The 20,480-nt window shown below is 24.1% G+C and overlaps 1 long non-coding RNA gene across 1 annotated transcript; it reads left to right on the top strand.

The window, feature by feature from the left end:
* Positions 1-44: 44 nt before the first annotated feature.
* Positions 45-12,693, top strand: LOC126549048 (uncharacterized). Its single transcript, XR_007603190.1, has 3 exons — positions 45-301; positions 11,935-12,104; positions 12,195-12,693. It is a non-coding gene; the product is annotated as an uncharacterized LOC126549048 (long non-coding RNA).
* The last annotated feature ends 7,787 nt before the right edge of the window (positions 12,694-20,480 follow it).

The following is a 20,480-nucleotide window of genomic DNA, read 5'->3' as shown; positions in this document are numbered from 1 at the left end:
AACAAACTTAACTACGGTTATTGGTTATTTGAAATAAACAAAGTACAAACCAAACGCTGGATCATGACATTTGCAATATTAGCAAACGTTTACCGCTATAGAATTTGCTCTATCAGCTCTATGTAACTGTTTTTTTTTTTTTTTTTTAATTGAATAATTATAGTATAATATAGTATAATTCGTTGGAAGAAATTTTTATCCAGTATTTTAATATATTATAAATCAATCCTAAACACTGATTTTATTCTTTAATTGTGTTTTGTTTTAAGTATTTTAACGAGATGGAGGAGCTAAAGATCAGGTAACGTTTTATTTTTTTTACCGTTTTCACCTTAGAATACTTGCATAAAAATGTGGATGACAAGCAAAAACACTATAAATTCTTGTTTGTTTGAAGTCCATTGAATTTGAAAAATATTAATATAATAATTTTTTTATTATTATTATTATTGTCTTATCTCGACACTATGATAAGTACCTATATATAATTGTAAATCAAACACAAAATGTTACATTTAAATAATTCTATACTACTATACCTATTAATGTTACAATAAATGTGCTTATTATTATTTTAAAAAGCGGGGTAAATTACACATAGGTTTGTTGTCATTAATGTCATTGTGAAAAATTGCTGTAAAGACATAATATTTACATCTATAAAATTAAACAATTTTCCCTCTCCTCATACGTCAGCTAAACTGCGGTTTCCCATATAACCTCAGGTCAACTTTCATTTTTGAACAAATCAACCTAGCTATTACTGACCTCGTACAAAACACCTAGTTTATTACTGAGTCAATTTATTTTGATTGATTCTTATAGATATACATGTAATATTATATATTTATTGAGTTAACTATATAACTTAAAATAACAATACAAGAATATAAATATTAAATTTGTATAGGGTTTATACTTTTTTCTGCGTATTTATTTAAGAAAAATAATCTTCGAGATTTAACGAGGTTTTTCCAATAGGTAAAGTTAAAATAAATGTATTTTAGGTTTTCATTACACAATTTTTATATATTTTAAATTTGTATTTCTTACATGTGTTATGTATAAAAAAAATAAAAGTAAAATCTTGATATAAATAATAACAAATTTATTTTAGTTTAATGTAGATGACCATTTTAATTAGGTATAGACAATGAAAAAACAATTTTAAGTTATATTTCTTTGAATTATCACTGATAAAATTATATCAAGTGTAAACAATTAACAAATCTTTGAAAGGAAAACACACAAATATTGTAATTGAATATATATATATTTATATATTTTAATATAATAATTGTTTTTAAGCACAATTTTTTACAAATGCTTTTGGTGAGGTGGTGGTAAATTTTCCCGATTTTATAATAAACTCTCCCGATTTTTTAAAATAGTTAAACCCGGGTCAACATTATGGGTCAAAATTATTCAAAATTCCAAGTTGCAATTAACTAAAAACAAAAAAACAAGTAAAAACAGTCAGATACATATATAATAATAAAGAAAAGCTATAACTTAAAAAATATTAAATAATAAAGACACCATAAGTTATTTTTAAATGGTGTTCCTACTATCAAAAAAGTTAAATTTAAATATTTTTATTTTGTTATACGTATATTTTGAAAATTAAATTTATTTTATGATTTTTTTTTTCATTGTATTTTGACTATACATTATAGCTTATAGCAGCTAAAAGCATTCATTTATATTATTATTATTATATGATTGTTATTAAATTAAATTAGCAATACTTAAGACCCGAGAGAGTGTATATGTTTCCATCGGATAATATTGGAGTAGACCCCGCAAAGTTTACAATCACCCTACCAGTATAGTTTACAAAAGTTTATACAAAATTTAATCAATTAAAAACAGAAAATAGCATTATACGACATAAGTCATTTGAGAAATATTATTTATAAACTTATTTAAGTTATATAAGCCACATTAATATACCAACCTAGTATGCATCAAGATAATAAATAATAATATTTAGTTATACATGTATATTTTATAGTATTTATATTCAATAAATAAATAAAATGAACAAAATATGAATCGGCGAACAATTAAAAAAAATTTAAAGTAAACATTTACAAAAAAATAGCTAATAAAATATGTTAACTTTTTCGGATAAAATATCAATTCAAGTCACTCAGTAAATGGTTGAATAATTCCAACTTTAAGCTAGATCATCAACATTTATTATAAAATATTAGATAAACGAATATTTAGGATCAAAATGTCATTTTCATGCTTAAAACACTTATTTACAAATAAAATATACACGCTATAGTTAATTATAAAAAAAAAAGTAGACAAGTGGGTATCGCCCTGATGTACATTAGATAGAAGTCATGGGTTAGGTTAGTCATTATTACGAAAAACGATTTTGAGTGGTGACGGTTAATCAACCTATATACTAAGTATATTTCGTGATATGTTTTATTTTTATTAAAAACTAATAAGATTTCCGGTAAAATTGGTTTATCAAATATAGGTTGAAAAAGTTTTAAAGAACCTTTTATCAAATTTCAAATCTTGGGTTTAAAATCAATTTTTTTTTGTATTTTTAATTACAATAAAATTTGATAAATTTGTAATTTTTATGAATTTCGTCAAAATTTTAACTTTTGAAGCTTATAAAAAAGTATTATGATTATAGAGTTTCGATATTTTTTAATTCAAAAATTAACAACTTATGAGGAGCTTTGTATTAAATTGTCAAACATTTCAATTTAACGAATGATTTTTAATCGATATATTTTATAAAAATGAAAATGTCTAATGATTTAAAAATTTAAATTTAAAATATCTTTAAGTAGTTCAAAAATTATCATATAAATACTTGGTAAAAATCGAAAGTTTTTGAATTATATAATAAAATAAATCAATCAGTTTAAATTGAAAATTGGTTTATTGTATAAAAATTTCCCGTTATACTTAACTTTTTGTTTGTGAATAAAATACTGCTAGTTTTTAATTTTGACATGTTTAAAGTAAAAGTTAGGAATAATTTTTTATCCAAAACCACCCCCATTTTTGAAAATTGAAACATTTTATAGAATACTTATCGTGTAAGCGTACATAAAATAAAAACATTCATAATTGTAAAATCAATACATTTATATAACTTAGCTCAGAATATAATATATTATATATATATGTAAAAATTATTGAAACTTAAATAACAATTTCAGCTTAAATTTTATGTTTATTGTTCATATTGTGTAAATTATAGCTATATACATTCACGTATAAAAAAATATACCTATTCCCATAGTTGAGTTAGATTAGGTATGTGATATTTATGACTATTATACAACTCGTTCGTTTACTTTAAGTCAAACAATTCGTTAAACTACAGCATTTGATATTTTGATCTTCGATTTACTTCACACATATCGTTATATAATAATATATATGTGGCGTGAACTTGAAATCTCCTCATTCATTGCACAATGTCACCACAAGTGTAAACTGCATACGATTGCCCACTATATAAAACTCGTACATAAGAGGAATGTCTTAACCAGACATTACGATACATATATGTATATAATACATAATATATTATATACATTAAACATGTATATTCACCTTCTCGCAGACGTTTCATCCGTGCGGCACTTCGTACAAACATATCTTTTGGCTTACACCGCGTTTATTTGCCCTATTAGTTTTCACTCTTTTAATAGTCTGTTTTTCCTCTTCATTCTTCTTCTATATTTTGTTTCATAGCCTTTTTTTTAATACAAACGTATATACATATATATATGCAGAAGTATCTTATACGTTTCTTAGAACTTAGCCGACGTGATCACATTAAAGACAATGACCATTCCTAGCAGAAATTAACTTCCATTGGCCATTCACAGTCGTTTTTACTGATCATCACGATATTCACAGACAAATCGAGCGCAACTGAGATGGATAGTGTATTATAAATAGGTACTTAACTACCACTAAGACCTTAGTGTGCATTTAAATTTAAGTAGACGAATGATAAACATCATATTTCTATAAAATAAAAATCAATTATTTTTTGCACTTTATATAATGATTAGGATAGGAATTATTGGGTGGTCTGCAATCAGCAATATTATAGTTGAGTAAGTACATAGAAAAACTAATCTTATAAACCTTAATAGTTATGGTATATCGTTAAAGTTCACAAAATGAACAATGATAATTATCCTATGTATGTACCAGTACCAATCTCTATTCGTTTTACTTTCCATTTGTAATGATTTGATGTTTTTGGCACCTAATCTAACGACTTTCCCCTTACTATAAATGAGTACCTACACATACAAATTAATAAACCTGTTGTTTACTCAAACGAAATTAAGATATAAGTATATATTTATAAACTTACCACTATACATTATTTACTACTTAAATTTAATAATAAAATTACTTTCATGAATGAAAAAGGCCGTAGTTTACTATCAATATAAATGAACTTTGTTTAAATTGAATAGGTACCTTTTGTAATTATAACTGAAAATTATATTTATCTTAAAATAAATAACTTATAAAATAACAATACAACCAATGTTTAAAGCATTTGATAGTTAAGTTATTAACGAATTTTTAAAAAAAAAACTCAAGTGTTTATTTAATATTTAGACACCTACGTTTATAAAATATACACCTACTTTTATGTATGTCCTGTACATTATTAGGAATAAAACGTAATTATAACATACATCAAATAAAAATAAAAGCTTGAGAAATCAAATAGTATTATATATAAAAAATTGTTTAATCATTATAAAACCGTTTTCACTTTTAAATGTAATAATTATGTACTTATTTAAATAATGAAATTTAAAACCGTCGCACCTATACAGCATAATAATAATATCGAATATATTATTATACACTTAAATATAATCTTAAAACAACTCGCGTTATTGCTTTTTTTTTACCATAATAAGTTGTAGTATTTAAAGTATATAGGTAGCTAAATTGCTAAATTATTACAGTTAAATTAAAAAAAAACAACGATTATGATAAGATTATCGTTGACATTACCTTATAATATTGTTAATATATTTTTTAAAACCGGATTCTGCTGTTTTACATTTATTTCCAAATTATTTTTATTATTTATTATATTATCTTACTATTGGCGGATAAAAAACTAACCAGGATCTATACACTTTAAATTTGTTTCGGCGAATACTATTATAATAGGTATCTACTATGTATACGATATTTTAATCAATTAAAATTCTGAAATCTATTAGTAGTAATATATATAATAGGTAAGTTATAATTTTCATGATCTTCATTACTACATCAACTGTTAGAGTTCGTAAAATTGTACTCGTTTAACGGATAGTTGCTGTTAAATGTTATATTTACCTATAGAGTTTAGGTGATTATAGATATTTCAAATGAAATGGAATGGAATGTGGTATAGCATATAAGTGTAAACATCTATTTTTAACTTAAAAATGCTTTAATAATATTTACAGCTTGTTTCATATCATATAATAATGGTTCATTGACAGGAAAAATAATAAAATATAAGTCTTGTGTTCTATTCATTGATCAAACTGGTTACTAGTACTGTCCCTGAGTCATAATAATTCCAGTTAGTATTATTTTTTTGCTATAATATGTTAAATTATTGTTTTGACCTTCACATAATACGTACCTAGGTATATTAGGTACTGTCTTTATTAAAAAAAAAAAAAATGTATAATTGCCATCATTAAAAAAAATCAAACGTTTTGTTAAATTCATAAACTAACTACACTCAGTATAGGTTTATTTGTATTTTATGTGTGTTTTTTTTATACTTTTCATTGATTTAAATTGGTACCTATAGACATCTATATAGACTTATTATATACGAGTAATATTTTATATCACTATAATAATTAATAGTTAATACTCATACATAATACATACATTATATACTGAATGATTATTTATCGATGAATACTCATTATTTAAAAACTAATAACATGGAAATATATTTTTTACATAATTTTAACTCATTACAAAACAACGTTTTGAAAAATAAATTTTCTTTTTTTGACATCATCAACATTTTTAATTCCTTATTATAAAGCAACATATTTTTCGGAGCACTTAAATGTATTAAAATATATAATTATAAATTATTATTATTTATTTATTATTATTATTGGTGGTAATAAACGAATTTTTGACGAGTAGTTAATGAGTTATAAGACTATGTATTATAATTTAGTAGGTAGGTATATAACATAGAGTAATAAAATAGAATTTTCATTTTTACATATCGAAATAATTATTTTGGAAAAGTTTTTTACTAAGACTTAAAATTATGTTAAAATAATATTTTCAAAAACGTTAATAGTATTTGAATTTGATATAATGAGAGATTAAACAGTCAATTTGAAAAATAAGTTAAAATGTTAAAATTAACCACCCACTTAACAGTGCATAATATTATTTTATGTAGGTACATATGTTATATTCAAAGCGGATATCCTACACATCACCCATTTAATATCAGATCACTGTGAAAGTTACCGTACTTGGAAATTAGGAATATGATTTGGCATTATTAACCAGAAACGTTTTACTATAAATATTTTATTTAAATTAAAATTGTATGTAAATTTGACTGTAAGGCAATTTATAAAAAAAAATTGGTGACCATATGGTTACGAGTTGTGTTATGACTTATGGTGGATTTTAAAAGATAATATACTCCCAAACAATATAATATAATATAAGCAATTAATTTATAACTTTCTAGAACTCTAGATAACTGCAGCATGAATTTAAATTTTAAAAAGTAAGCTTATGAAATAAAAAAATTTTAGTTGATACGCTTTAAGTCACAACTGCTGATGATATATACATACTGTATCTACGTTTATCGTCTGATAAAACCTACGTAATATTACCTATTTAATATTAATTATTGTACTTATACTTTAAAGTTGTACTGCAGTCCGTTGAAATGCAGCATGAGGGCTAAATGTCAATCCAGAATATTTTGATTCAAAATAGTTTTTAATTGGTATGGCAAACACATTTTAATACAATGTACCTAGGTATACAATAAGCCCAATTATAAACGTCATATAGACAGTAAAACATTCGGTTTTTTTGTACACATTCGTGTACATAATAATAATAATATTATTATCCTCCGTAATCCGTGAAAATGCTAAACGTGTGATGCAAAAAAAGTGTTATACACTCAAACTGCGAGAAAAAAATAGATGAACACGCGTAAAGCATAACGGTTCTATACACATGATCTTCGCAGATTACAACAGATTCTGTGACGATAAAAAAAAAAACTATGAGCATGTCAAAAACGATAGGAGCACGTCCACTTTTAATTCGTGTGATATAGTATACCTGATTTTCTTTGAACATTTTTGATAACGGTTTAGGCCAGTTTTTTTTTGTTTTTTTTTTTTTTTTAATGGTATCTAAATGAACACTCCCACGTCACATACTATTTGAAATGTGAATAAAAAAAAACGTAAGTATATTTATTATTAAAATTTCGTTATAAAACGGTATGGTATGGTGATTTGAACAATATACGCAGGTTTTAAAACGCTCGATGCAGTTAACCAATACATAAAAACGCATAAAACTCGAGAAGGTTGTCGAGTGGGAGTCATTTTTTTCTTCATAATACGATTATTGATAATACTAACATCATAATAGGTAATATCGTGCAATTCTGAATGTCCTATATTTGACTTGTTACACGTCATAAGTATATACCTACATAATATTTTATTTTATTCATGGTAATAATGAATACTATCGAAGTATGGTTATCGAAATGATAATTGTTAAACCTGCAGTTGTTTACGATATGTTGTTAATACAGAAATAAAAAGAATACGTTTTGATTGTATTTCGAGTACATATTATATTATGTATTATAGGAGTTTAATATGATTATATCATGACCATGAAATACCACCAGCCCACATAATATAGAATTAAACCCTATGACGTAATAAATTTGAGACTATTTTTTTGTCCGTAGATTATTTATGTACTAAGTACTTATTTAATATTTATATCCGAATCTAACCGATAATAATTCAATAATAAATTCCGCGTTAAAACTATTCTATAATTTCTAATAATCGACGTATTTGTAGCTCAAATCGTTATCCTAATCTTATACTTTCCATTACAAACGATATAATGCAACACACCTTTTATCTACCTACCGGTCCTACCTCACGCGCCCAACACAAACTCTTTCAATTATAATGGACAATGTCGAACTGCACTTTTTATCGAAGCCAAAACGTTCGAATGTTTCTCGGGTTCAAAAAAATTAATGTTCAAATAAATTGCATTTGATTTAAAAACAGCTAGTTATGTTTAAGTTACAATTGATCAGCTCATTCCATGAAAATTATAAATATTAATTTTAGTTGACAATAAATGTATGTATTAAAATTATGTTATTAGTTATTACACGATAAATTATTTTTTATTTATTTTTTAACTGTGACTATATTATATAATATTTCAATTATAGCTATTTATACATTTTTTTTAAACTCGTTTGTATATAACTAGTTAATTTTGAAAAAAGGACAAATTTTTAAGTTACAGCTAGTAATTATTATAGGAAGTGCAAACAATAAACTTAAGATTTAACTGATATTCATCAATAAAAACGTTTTATGTAATAATCGAAACAAATGAAATTAGAAAACATTACCTGTTTTTGTTCCTAGTGCATTTACCATTATACTATGCCTATCTTAACAATATATATATCTAAAAAATATGTATATATTATGCTGAATATTGTACGTTAAACGAACTTTTATTTACAAACAACTAGAAGTCAAGCTTCAAATAAATAGATTCTTACATAACTACGTGTAATAATGGCATCGATATAATTGAAATGCTTACAGATATCTGATTTAATCAAAATAATAATATAATAATGATTTTTAAAGGGTGGCCGATGAAGAAATACCTTCACATTAAATTATTATAATATCCATATGCATTTTATATGCACACGTTACTACACTGCAGCATTATTGTGTCAAAGTGCCATTGTTGTATAATTAAATTATTTACCTATTCAAAAACACTTAAACACGTGAACTATTATTGATTGTTTATAAAATGATCACAGAAGTTTGTTTTATTATTTCTAATACTTTTTTTAAAGTTATTAAAAGTAATAAATCGCGTTATCTTTGTTATACTGCATGCGCGTCCATTATATTGTAAACGTTTAAATCATTTTTACATGGAAATAAATTTATAATAACTGTTTACCATTTGATCGAATTCACTATGTGTATTTATAATGGTCATCGTGCGCCGTATACTTAGTAGGTAGGTATATATACTGATTGGTATGCTGTATCGTTTGGCAGCCCAGGGGTCAAGCAACTCGCCGTAATTTTATATCCAATATAATATAGACGGTGTATACTATAATATTATTATGAATATAATATAGTTAACAAAATGTTCATCTAAACAATTTGAAAAACAAGCTTTTAAGCGTTTATTTTCCTTTCTTGATGCACATAAAAATAAAAATAAAACAATGTTAATAAAATTATTATTATTATTATTTTAAAGTATTTTTTAAATTGTATGGCTTAAAATTTATATGAATGATAACATTTATGAGAAATTGGATCGTTGTAAATAAATAAAACAATTATTAAAGGTACTACTTATAATAGGTCTTGTTCATAATTTTGTTCAGATATTATACGCGTTTAGGATAATGAAAACACTAACCAGATTATAGATCAAATATTATAAACTATGCAAAGTAAAATAATATATTCTTATTAGAACATTTAATTTCATAAAATTATTGATTAAAAAGTATCTATAGATTTGATTAGTATCTTTTTTTTTTTCATAACACCCAACACAAAAACATATTATTATTCACCTACGTACCCAATACCATATCATAATATATCGGGGACTTAACGCCAGTGAATCAGAATTTTATTAAATAATGAAAAAATTGTTATTGACAATTATTATTATTAAAGTTTAAGCAATTACAAGTTGTAGTTCATAAAAACACGTTTATATTTGTATATTATTTAAATTTCTGAAATTACGTTGTAACTAGCAAGATTTATTCTATTGCAGGTACCTATGTGTGTCCATATAAAGAAAGACAACAATAACTAAAAACCCTTAAAAAAGCAATAAAATTGTTCTTAGTAAACTTGTAAGATAGTACTATATATATTATCACTTGTATAATTATTTTTTCTTTATTATTCTGCTTTGATTTTTAAAATGATGATAAGTTAAAAGAAGTATAGATCTAAAATCCATTTATTTAGTAATATATGGTATGCTGGACGCTAGTACTATACAATTTCCACATCTACCATATCGTCGGCCTAACTCGCAATTATCCTAACTCCAAAAATGTAATTTTGGGATTATTTATTATTTTATAGATAATATTTTTTTATATATTCCTAATCTAACTTCCAGGAGTCAGGACACTAATACGCGGTTTTATTTAAGCTTTCGACTTAAATATGCATTGAAGCAGTGAAAAAAATTATGAAAATACTTTTTTCCAAATATATTGCATGTAAATGAAATAAAGCCAGTAGATATAATATACCTAATCATTTGGAAAACTTTAATTTGTTTCTACAATGTAGGACACAAGTATTTCAATTCTTATTTTTTAACCTTCATAATATTATCACAATGCAAATTCAACTCAATCTCAACCTTCTCATTCCAAAAAAACTTAACATTTCTATATCGACTATAATATATCAACCCATGTTTTCACTTTATTCAAATATTTAATACCAATCAAATTTCTGGTTTCATAGTAAACATTTTTATGACTCAATTTTGTGAGTGTACTACTCCTATATTAAGGGTGGTTTACCTAATTACGAATTTATGTTTTTAATAGATAATACTATTGTAATAGATAAAATATTATAGAAAATAATTATTGGTTAAAAAAGTGATTCAAAATAAAATATAATATCTTGTTAAATATAATATTAAAAATAGTAATAATACGTTTTTTAACCTAAAAATGTAATAAATATAATAATAATTTAAAAACTGGTCGAGTACCGTTTTAATGAATAATTAAAAAAATAAATAATGCTCCAGTTCAAACTTAATAATATCTATTAATTATTTTTGATCAGGTGATGAGATAAGTAACTACATACGTATAATTTATGTTCTATGATTTATCAATATGATAAATCGTGGATAATATGTTTTCACTGTGAAATAAAGAATAAATATTTAATTACAATACTTATCTACATTTAAATAATTATTAATATGACGTAATGATTTGTACAATTTTGAAGGCTAATTTTAATTTTTACATATTAAAGCATTTACTTAATACATTATTTATTATAAATTATTAGGATAATAATGATAATTAGTTATTTATTTATTCATAAATTAATTTTACATTTAAGTTGTAGGAAATAAATTAAGAAAGTAAGTGCTTGTATTTTGGTAATTGAGTCATAGCCATAACTTAATAATATTTGAAATAAAAAATGATTTATCAAACTCATTAATTACATCTTCTTTTTTTCAGTTAATTTATACTCAACAAAGATTAAATGTATGTCATAACTTAAAATATATTATGTGTTTTTAAAATTAAGACGTACTTAACGAGTTTTTAATTTTCTTAGAACTCTGTTTTGTCGTAGTGTAGTTTAACTAAAATTTTAATTATTATTTATAAATTATAATAATATAAATTGTTTTCCATTGTCTTGAATTATTATCATCAACGTTAAAATATTTATTGAATTTATAAACTAAGAATATTTATTATTGTATTTATTTTGAATTCCTCGTGTTAAACTTGACGCTCTATATCAACAATTTTTATATATCATCTAATAACTAAATTTTATTTTATAGAACTGTGATGTATACCGACAAATCTCAAAGTCCAATAAGATGATCAATTCTCTACTCAATATTGTAAGAATTAACAATAAGTTCTGAATGAGACGTAGCATATCAACATTTGTGTACACATTAATGATGCAATACGTAATAAACTCACAATGGAAACGTATATAATACAGGTACATACATTATAGTACTAGTTAAACGAAATTGTTAGTTAATGTATTATCACTTATCATAGAAATGTATCACCGTGTCCTTTATGCTAGGTTCTAAATTATACTATGATACGGTTTAATAATCTACCTCAAATAACATATCATTACACTAAAATGTTTCATCATACCTAAAGCAGTGGGTATAATCCAACAGTGGTCAGAATCTCTTGGCGTTCATTAAAGTGTATAGAACTACTGTTACAATGCCATAATGGACAACAAAATATAACGATTCAAAAATAAGAATTATTATTTATAATTTTTAATATATTACAGGATTAGATTGATTCACAATGTCATATCACTGCACATAATATGTGTAATGCAAAATGATGATGATAATAATAATATTATTATTACATATGCCAACATATTATATGTAATGAAACGGCATAAACTATTTATAATTATTTACATTACTAAACAATTTATCGGTCGAAATGTAGGTACTTATGATGTCTAGCTCCGACCTATGCTAAGACAAGTTAGATACTTAGATGTAATTACTGCAATTCTTACAAATAACAACACGTGGTTCAATACAATATAAAAAGTTTATTATTTTATTTTATTATTTATTTATTGTTTTAATATTATTTTTAGGTCTGCAGAGTCCAAAATCAAAATCAAATATTAAACTTTTCATTGCGCAATTATTTTTATGATTATTTTGATTATTTTAATGATAATAACGTAATATCTTAAAAACTTTGAAGTAAGTTCATATAAGTAATTTTAAAGTACCCATAAGCTACATATAATTCGGAAGTTTTTTTTTGTTTTTACCAAATTAATACTAGATAGTAATAAATTGGAATACTTTAGCTCTTAAAATGTTTTCATAGAAATATTAGGTATATTTTATATTGATTAATTAAATTTGTAATATTAGAAAAAGTAAACTCAAAATATTAATACAACCAATTTTGTTGTATGAAAATATGTTCAATATTTTATTTACAGAATCATCAAGTCATAATAGTAATACATACATGATTTGAGCACTAATGACTTTACATTATTACTAGCTAGTCATTGTTTTACCTACCTACCTCCTTTTTGAATGTCAATATTAAGGTAGCATTAATAAAATCAATTCAAAATAATCAATAAAAATTTGAGTAGCGCTTTGGCTCAACGCAGTTTCTATTATAGGGCATAGCCGTTTTCGACCAAAAATGTACTCTTCCGTTTTCGGGCGATTCACTATCCGACCAAATTTAAAAAAAAACTGATTCCCTTTTCGGCCAAACAAAAATTTATATAATACCTATATGTAAAAAAAATATAATAATTTCTGCTATATAATTTTTTATAAGTTGTAAAAAATGTTGTAAAATAATATATAGAACATTTTTAAAATATAAGAATATATTAATATATTAACATTATTTTTATGTTAATATGCCACAATATATGTACAATATCATATAAAAAAATTTTAAAAATAATATAAAATTAAATTTTAGGTTTTTCAATTTATCTAAAAATTGCACCTGGAGCATTATTGTTCGTAAAAATGCAATTCTTGACGAAATTATTTATAAAACGATATTAATAATACACATACATTAAAAATGATGACTATTGTTCCATAAATTTGAGTTTTAAATGTCCTGCAAATCAAATTTGAATTTCTTGGTACTATTAATTACAAATATTTACAATAATAGTTATCTTGTATCTCTTGACAAAATTATCTATTATTATTATTTTATTATTTTATACAATATTAATTATTATAAATATTGTGACATATTAATATAATAATAATGTTCATATAGAATAGATAGTCTTAAATTTTAAATAATTTTTTATGTTTTGTGTAACTTTATAATTTTTCAAAAATGTTTATTTTGGTCCAAAAGGGAATCAGTATTTTTTCAATTTAGTAGAAAAGTGAATCGGCCGAAAAGGTAAAGGTACGTTTTTGGTCGAAAACGGTCTCGTCCCTATTACCAATACTTACCTATATTTATTGCGAATAGATAACCACAATACCTATCTGAAAATGCTGAATATAATATTGAAATACAACATATTATAACCATAGGCGTAGCGTGATGAATTTATATGGAGGAGCTATAGCCTTTTTTTCACTTGTGGAAAATCTGACTAGAGTCCAGACACAGAATTCTGGAGGGGTTAACATAATTTTTGGGGGACTATAGCCCCCTTAGCTCCCACCATTCTACGCCTATGCAAATAACTAAAGATTCACGAAGATATTGACATTTTAATCAAATGACCTAATCACATTATCTTGTCAATAATATCTTAAAAAAAAAATTTTTAAACTTAATATTTAAATTATATAACATTATAAATTATTATTACACTTGCAAAATACCATTTTATGTTACTAATTTCTCTTCATATTAACGTCACACCTTTTTATAACGCAATTTTTATATGTACCTACGTGTATTTTAGTTAACTGATGAAGGTATATACTATATAATGTTACTTTTATCGGCTCTAATTAATAAATTAATAAATTATTTCGCTTACAATAAATTTTATATTTACATTAATATTTACGGTTAATTATGTTTACTGTAATTAATAGCTAATGGTTATGAAAATCATTTTTATTCAATAATATCATTTTAATCAATATTTTAATACTCGATAGTCAAAATACAATCCAATATAGATTTATATCCCCCCCTTCTTAAATTTGTAACGAAGTTTAAAGACTTGCTGGGAAATTTGCAGCATTTTAATAAAGAGTTTATAATTAATTATTACATCATTCGCATTAATATTAATTTTTTTGCTGTGACTAAAGCTCTACCCCTTTCTTCCTACCAAAAAAATGTAAAAAAGAATGTTGATCTTAAAGTTTAAATCCAACTAAAAAGTATACCAAACAGTAATAACATTTGATGTTCTTACACTGTAAAACATTCCATTTAATATTTATTTGATACTAAGTATTAACTAATTACAAAGAAATTTAAATAAAAATTAATAAAAAAATGTATAATATGTACAATGATTCAGGATTCTGTAGTTTTTAGTCTTATATGTATATAACTCGCTGTCGCTTTGACACGAAACAATAGTATACTAAACAGACAAGACATAAATTGTACGCGTAATATTATAGAACATGATCGATGGTGTATGTCTTATAATGACAATCACAACATTCATTTTTAGTACTTGTAGTTCAAGCCATATTATGGTAAAACAACAATTAGAAACCGGTGAGAACTATATAGTAATTCAGTGCAAGTCTGATGAATGATAACCGTGATCATTTTAATTTAAAATAATATCGATTTTGTTCCTTATAATTTTATAATATTCTATGACTAAGGTACCTGCACTTTAAATTCTTCATTTTAAGATATTATCAATAATCGTATAATACCCACTGACTACTGCCAAATGTATCTATTATTTTTATTGAGTTAACCTGGTTAGGTAGATTTAAATTATATTATGTGTATTTATCTTAAATTATAAAATACGCGTTATACAATATATTTTTAAGACATGTATTTAAATGAATATATTATGCTTTATCAGTTTTTAATTCAAAAGTAATGTTAATTTAGAACATTTTGAACCGTTTAATAATTATTGTGAATATTTTAAACATAAATATATACGCCTACAGACCTTGACATCTTTGTCATCCACGACATTTAATAATATTAGTTATAGACATTAAAACAGTCAATATGATGCCACTATTTAAACATGACGAACGAATATGTATATGCATTATACAACATATCCTACGTACCTATGGATCATAATTTTTTATAAAGGTTAAAACAATCGTATTCTTATAGGATTTATATGTTTGAAAAGTGAAAATTATTTGTGGATAGTAAATTTAGTAATAAGCTCACGTTTCATTTCTATGATATCGTACTAACAAAGGGCAAGCGTGTAATAGAATAATCACGGACGCATAAAAAAATGAAATAATAATATTCTCTTTGTAATTATTGGATATTTTTGATATTCTTGAATCTAAAAAATATTTCAGATATATTGTCTTGATATCGAACTTGCATATATTAATACTAATGTATATATAAAAAAAATATATGCACATAATGACACATCAGATGTTTATTATTTTAATATTGTACATCTTTTCTCCTATAGATAATTCAGTAATTTTATAATAAATCTCTACATATAATTATTATGTACCTACTTATATGATATACAAATTAGTACATAGACTAAATAAATACATTTTTTAAATTATTTATTACTGAAGTAAAAATATTAAATTAAAAATCAAAATTATCATGATTTAAAAACTACAATAATTATAATAAATATAATATTAATATCATCTATATTATTAAAGTAGGTATTAAGTAGTGATATTTTACATTTAGTAGTCATTATTAATAAATAATAACATAACAATAATTTAAACAAATTTAAAAATCGATTTATTTTGTTTCTACTCATAAAAAAATATGAACCTTTATAGTAATTTTTTATTATAAGCTTTAAAACTTAGTAGTTTATAGCTTATAATCAGTTATATAGATCTTTATTACTCTATATATTTATGGTTGACCAAATTAATATTGTTGTAAAATACTTGTAATGTAAAACAAAAAAATATTAACGTGTTATAATAATTATTCTACGATATTTATATAAATTGGGCGAAATTTTTTTTCACGTTTTCCCATAAATGTACCACAATAAAACGAAAATACTTGTACATAATAGGCTATTACATTTTTTGCTCGAGCGTAATATAGGTAGTACAGTTAATCTTAAAATTGTTTTATTATATTTACTTAAAAAGAAAAATCAATAAATCAATAGTGCTGATAAATTTAATAATTGCAATTGTTAATATTGCATTGTCTTGTATTTTGAGAAATCTATTCAATCCAAATGTTTATATAACATTGTAGTCATTTTTAAAATTTTTAATTTTTATGGATGTACTTTTATGGGCATTTGCATTGTTGACATATTATTATAAAAGTTTCACTTCATGTCATAAAAAATTTAGGACTACAGATTGCATCCTTTTGTGAAACAGTTGAAACATATGGTTCTAAACTATATGTAATAAATAATCTCATATAGCATATTACCTAACAAATATATTTCATAATATAAGTAAACGATGGTTTTACTCGTACCTATTTAAAATTGTTTTTACACAAACTTTTGTATGTTTCAGATATAATGTTCTTAAATATATTTTAATTTTAGAGTTTTTATTCAAGATGACAAATACATTTTGTATACATTTTTTTGGTTGAAAAATGTTTCAAAAATTAATATTATACTTAATACTTATATATATAATTTTAATATATTAACATCAATATATTAACCATGTAGTGATTGAATATCGAGTTTATTTGGTTTTTTGAAGAAGCGATTTTTAATAATCATCTCAATATAGTTTCTTTAAGCGCATAAAAGACTACAACTGCGAAACATTTTCGTAGAAACTTCGAGTCATCAGCAAGTACCTACTGTTTAAACCAAATCCTACTCAAAGTCGTAAAACATATTCTATAGTAAACTTTAAAATTTAATATCATGGTACGTCATGGTGAGGACCAACTATAAAACGTGAACCGAGTATACAATATTCATAATCTCTGCTGAAGTTCCCCATCCGGCTTTTTGTAATTTATTTTCCAATCGAAATATTTTACGATGGCAGTCAGGAGAATTTGTTATTTTTACCAAGCCCTACTACATTTCAACAAAAATATAATATGTACAGATGAAGTTAATCGCTCGATGTGCAAATGATTCATTCGGTTACGCGTGTGTATTTTCCATTTGACTGTACACGCCAATACGCCATGACAATACATGCAGGTGCTGTGCCGGCCGTGCATGTTCTTCGCCCCCGCGCATGCAGAATTCGATTCCGTGCTAGGCTGCAAAGGTCGTTGTAAATATATTTTTATAAATATATTTCTTTTATATTTAGCGAGGGCGATGAACGGGTGAATCACATGACCAAGCCAGTTCTTCCTTATAGAGTTCTCTCCGTTTGGGAAGATCCGCGCGCCAGCAAACTGGTTCACCCACCGACGCTGGCGCAATAATGACCAATAAATATTATATAACTTTTTTTTTATTATTATTATTTTTAATGCGACATGTGGGCCTGCGTGTGTGTATATAGCATAAAATTATAAATCTGATTAATTGAACCTTTGTCTCGCGAATCCCACGCGGTGTTGTCTATAGAGAGCTCCGAAAACTGTAGGTCCGTGCTGTGCGCGTATCTGCAGTATACTGCCACACAATGAGAATTTGTCACCAATAGGTATACTTACATCACGTCATGGTTAATCGTCATTAGATAGAAGTACTAACTATATTATACGATTATAACCGATTATTAAACATGTTATATTATTGTGCACCAATCTCTTCTTAAACTGTACACCTGATTATAAACTAATATTACTAATATTATTTTTATTTTTTTGACAATTGTCATTTTTAACGAAATTGATGTGATTTTGTGGGAAAAAAATACTTTATATTATAAAACCTATTAGATAAATAGAGATTTTCCTGGAAAAATATAAACGCAAATACGAGTTAGGATTTTTTTTCTTATTTATTCTGTTCCATAAAAGGGAAAATTACTAGAGAAACCTGAATTCAGAAATATTGAAAAATTCTTTCATAATATAATATATATAATATTATATATGATCATCAATCGGTTTGTTATATTAATATTTACACGTATTTTCAACCTTGAACACAAATTTTATAAATTTTATTTCTATGACTACCTATCAACTACTATTCTGAATTTATATTATTGTGAGATATAAATAAAATATTTTTTTATGTATCAGTAGACGTAAATCTTTATGACTTAAACTAAGTTTGAATTTACAAATTTCTTAACAAGAGTTGAACTCTTTTATAATGGGTTTCATATTTTTTCTGGATTTTCCCCTTTCTTGTATACTTCACTATTACAAATTATTATTTAGTATTATTTTACTCTTGTTAGCTGTTTTTGCTATAATATTATATGTACAACAATAATATTATGGGATATAATGATATAAAATATTTTCTCAGACAATTAATCATAATATATAATTTGTAATATTTTTGGAAAATTGGTCAATGCACCCACATTATTATTTACTCGCGTAGTTGCATATTATACCGTTTTATATACCGTCAAAAATGATGAATACTTAATAGTATACTTTAATGTTATATTACTTTATTAATATATTTCTCTATATGAAAATGAAACATAACTTTGTAAAATTAACAAAACAAACCTTAACGTAACAATATGAACGGAAATGAAAATATGTTCCGTTACATGCCCTGGTTATTACTATTTTAATAATATTTTATTTCTTATAATAATAATACTAACGATGGGTAGGTTGTAGACATTACACAAAATTATTAGCGATGTATTTCGTACACCATACCTATTAGGCAGGCTATAAAAGTAAAATATATTTATACATATGCAGTATTTTAATTAAGTTTGCCTAAAAAATGGTAGGTATTTTGTTTTTAAATATATTTGATTTCTATGATAACCTTACTGTAATATCTATTATAAAATAATAACATGATTAGGCGAGTTATTTCTGAAGATTTTGAATACAACATCCTAGATTACATTTTTTTAAATTAAACTTGATTTTAAAATTTTAAAATAATTAAATTTATTATAGTTTTTAAATTTAATATGGTCTCTCCAGAAGCAGTACTTACTTAAAATTATTTAGTTCAAAAATAAACAACTTACTTACGCCATAAACTATTTTAATTTCACCTTACAAGTATATTTTAAAAACAATAAATTATCATTAAATAATTTATGTTTTACAATTGTTTCAATATCTACTAAAAAATAATATTATATTTTTATGTACAGCTATACCAAAATCCAAATAATGGACTACACTAAAAACATCAATGCATATTTAATTAATAAAATATTTTTAATTTCAAAATTCATGGTAGTTTCAAATGAAAACTTTTTACGAATATTGATAATTGCATAATACATTATCATAAAAAACTAATGTATACTATTTGAACAATAATTTTATACTAACAATTTAAGATCATTATTATTTATATGTTTTTTATTCAAAATTATGTGTATCTAATATCTTTATGCTTGATTTAATTTTTTTTTTGTTTATTTAAGGTATTGCGTAATATGCAAATGATTTCTCAAAAATAACTATAGATTTTCATTTAAATTTTTAAACTATTAGGTATTGTTATATATTTTTCGCTGGCTTGTATATTTGTAATATAGCTAGTATATACTATAATATATACTCGTAAATTATAAGGCCTTAG

Source organism: Aphis gossypii, chromosome 1 (assembly GCF_020184175.1).
Source record: "Aphis gossypii isolate Hap1 chromosome 1, ASM2018417v2, whole genome shotgun sequence".
NCBI classification, from domain to species: domain Eukaryota; kingdom Metazoa; phylum Arthropoda; class Insecta; order Hemiptera; family Aphididae; genus Aphis; species Aphis gossypii.
This window is presented reverse-complemented; position numbering and strand designations above follow the sequence as displayed.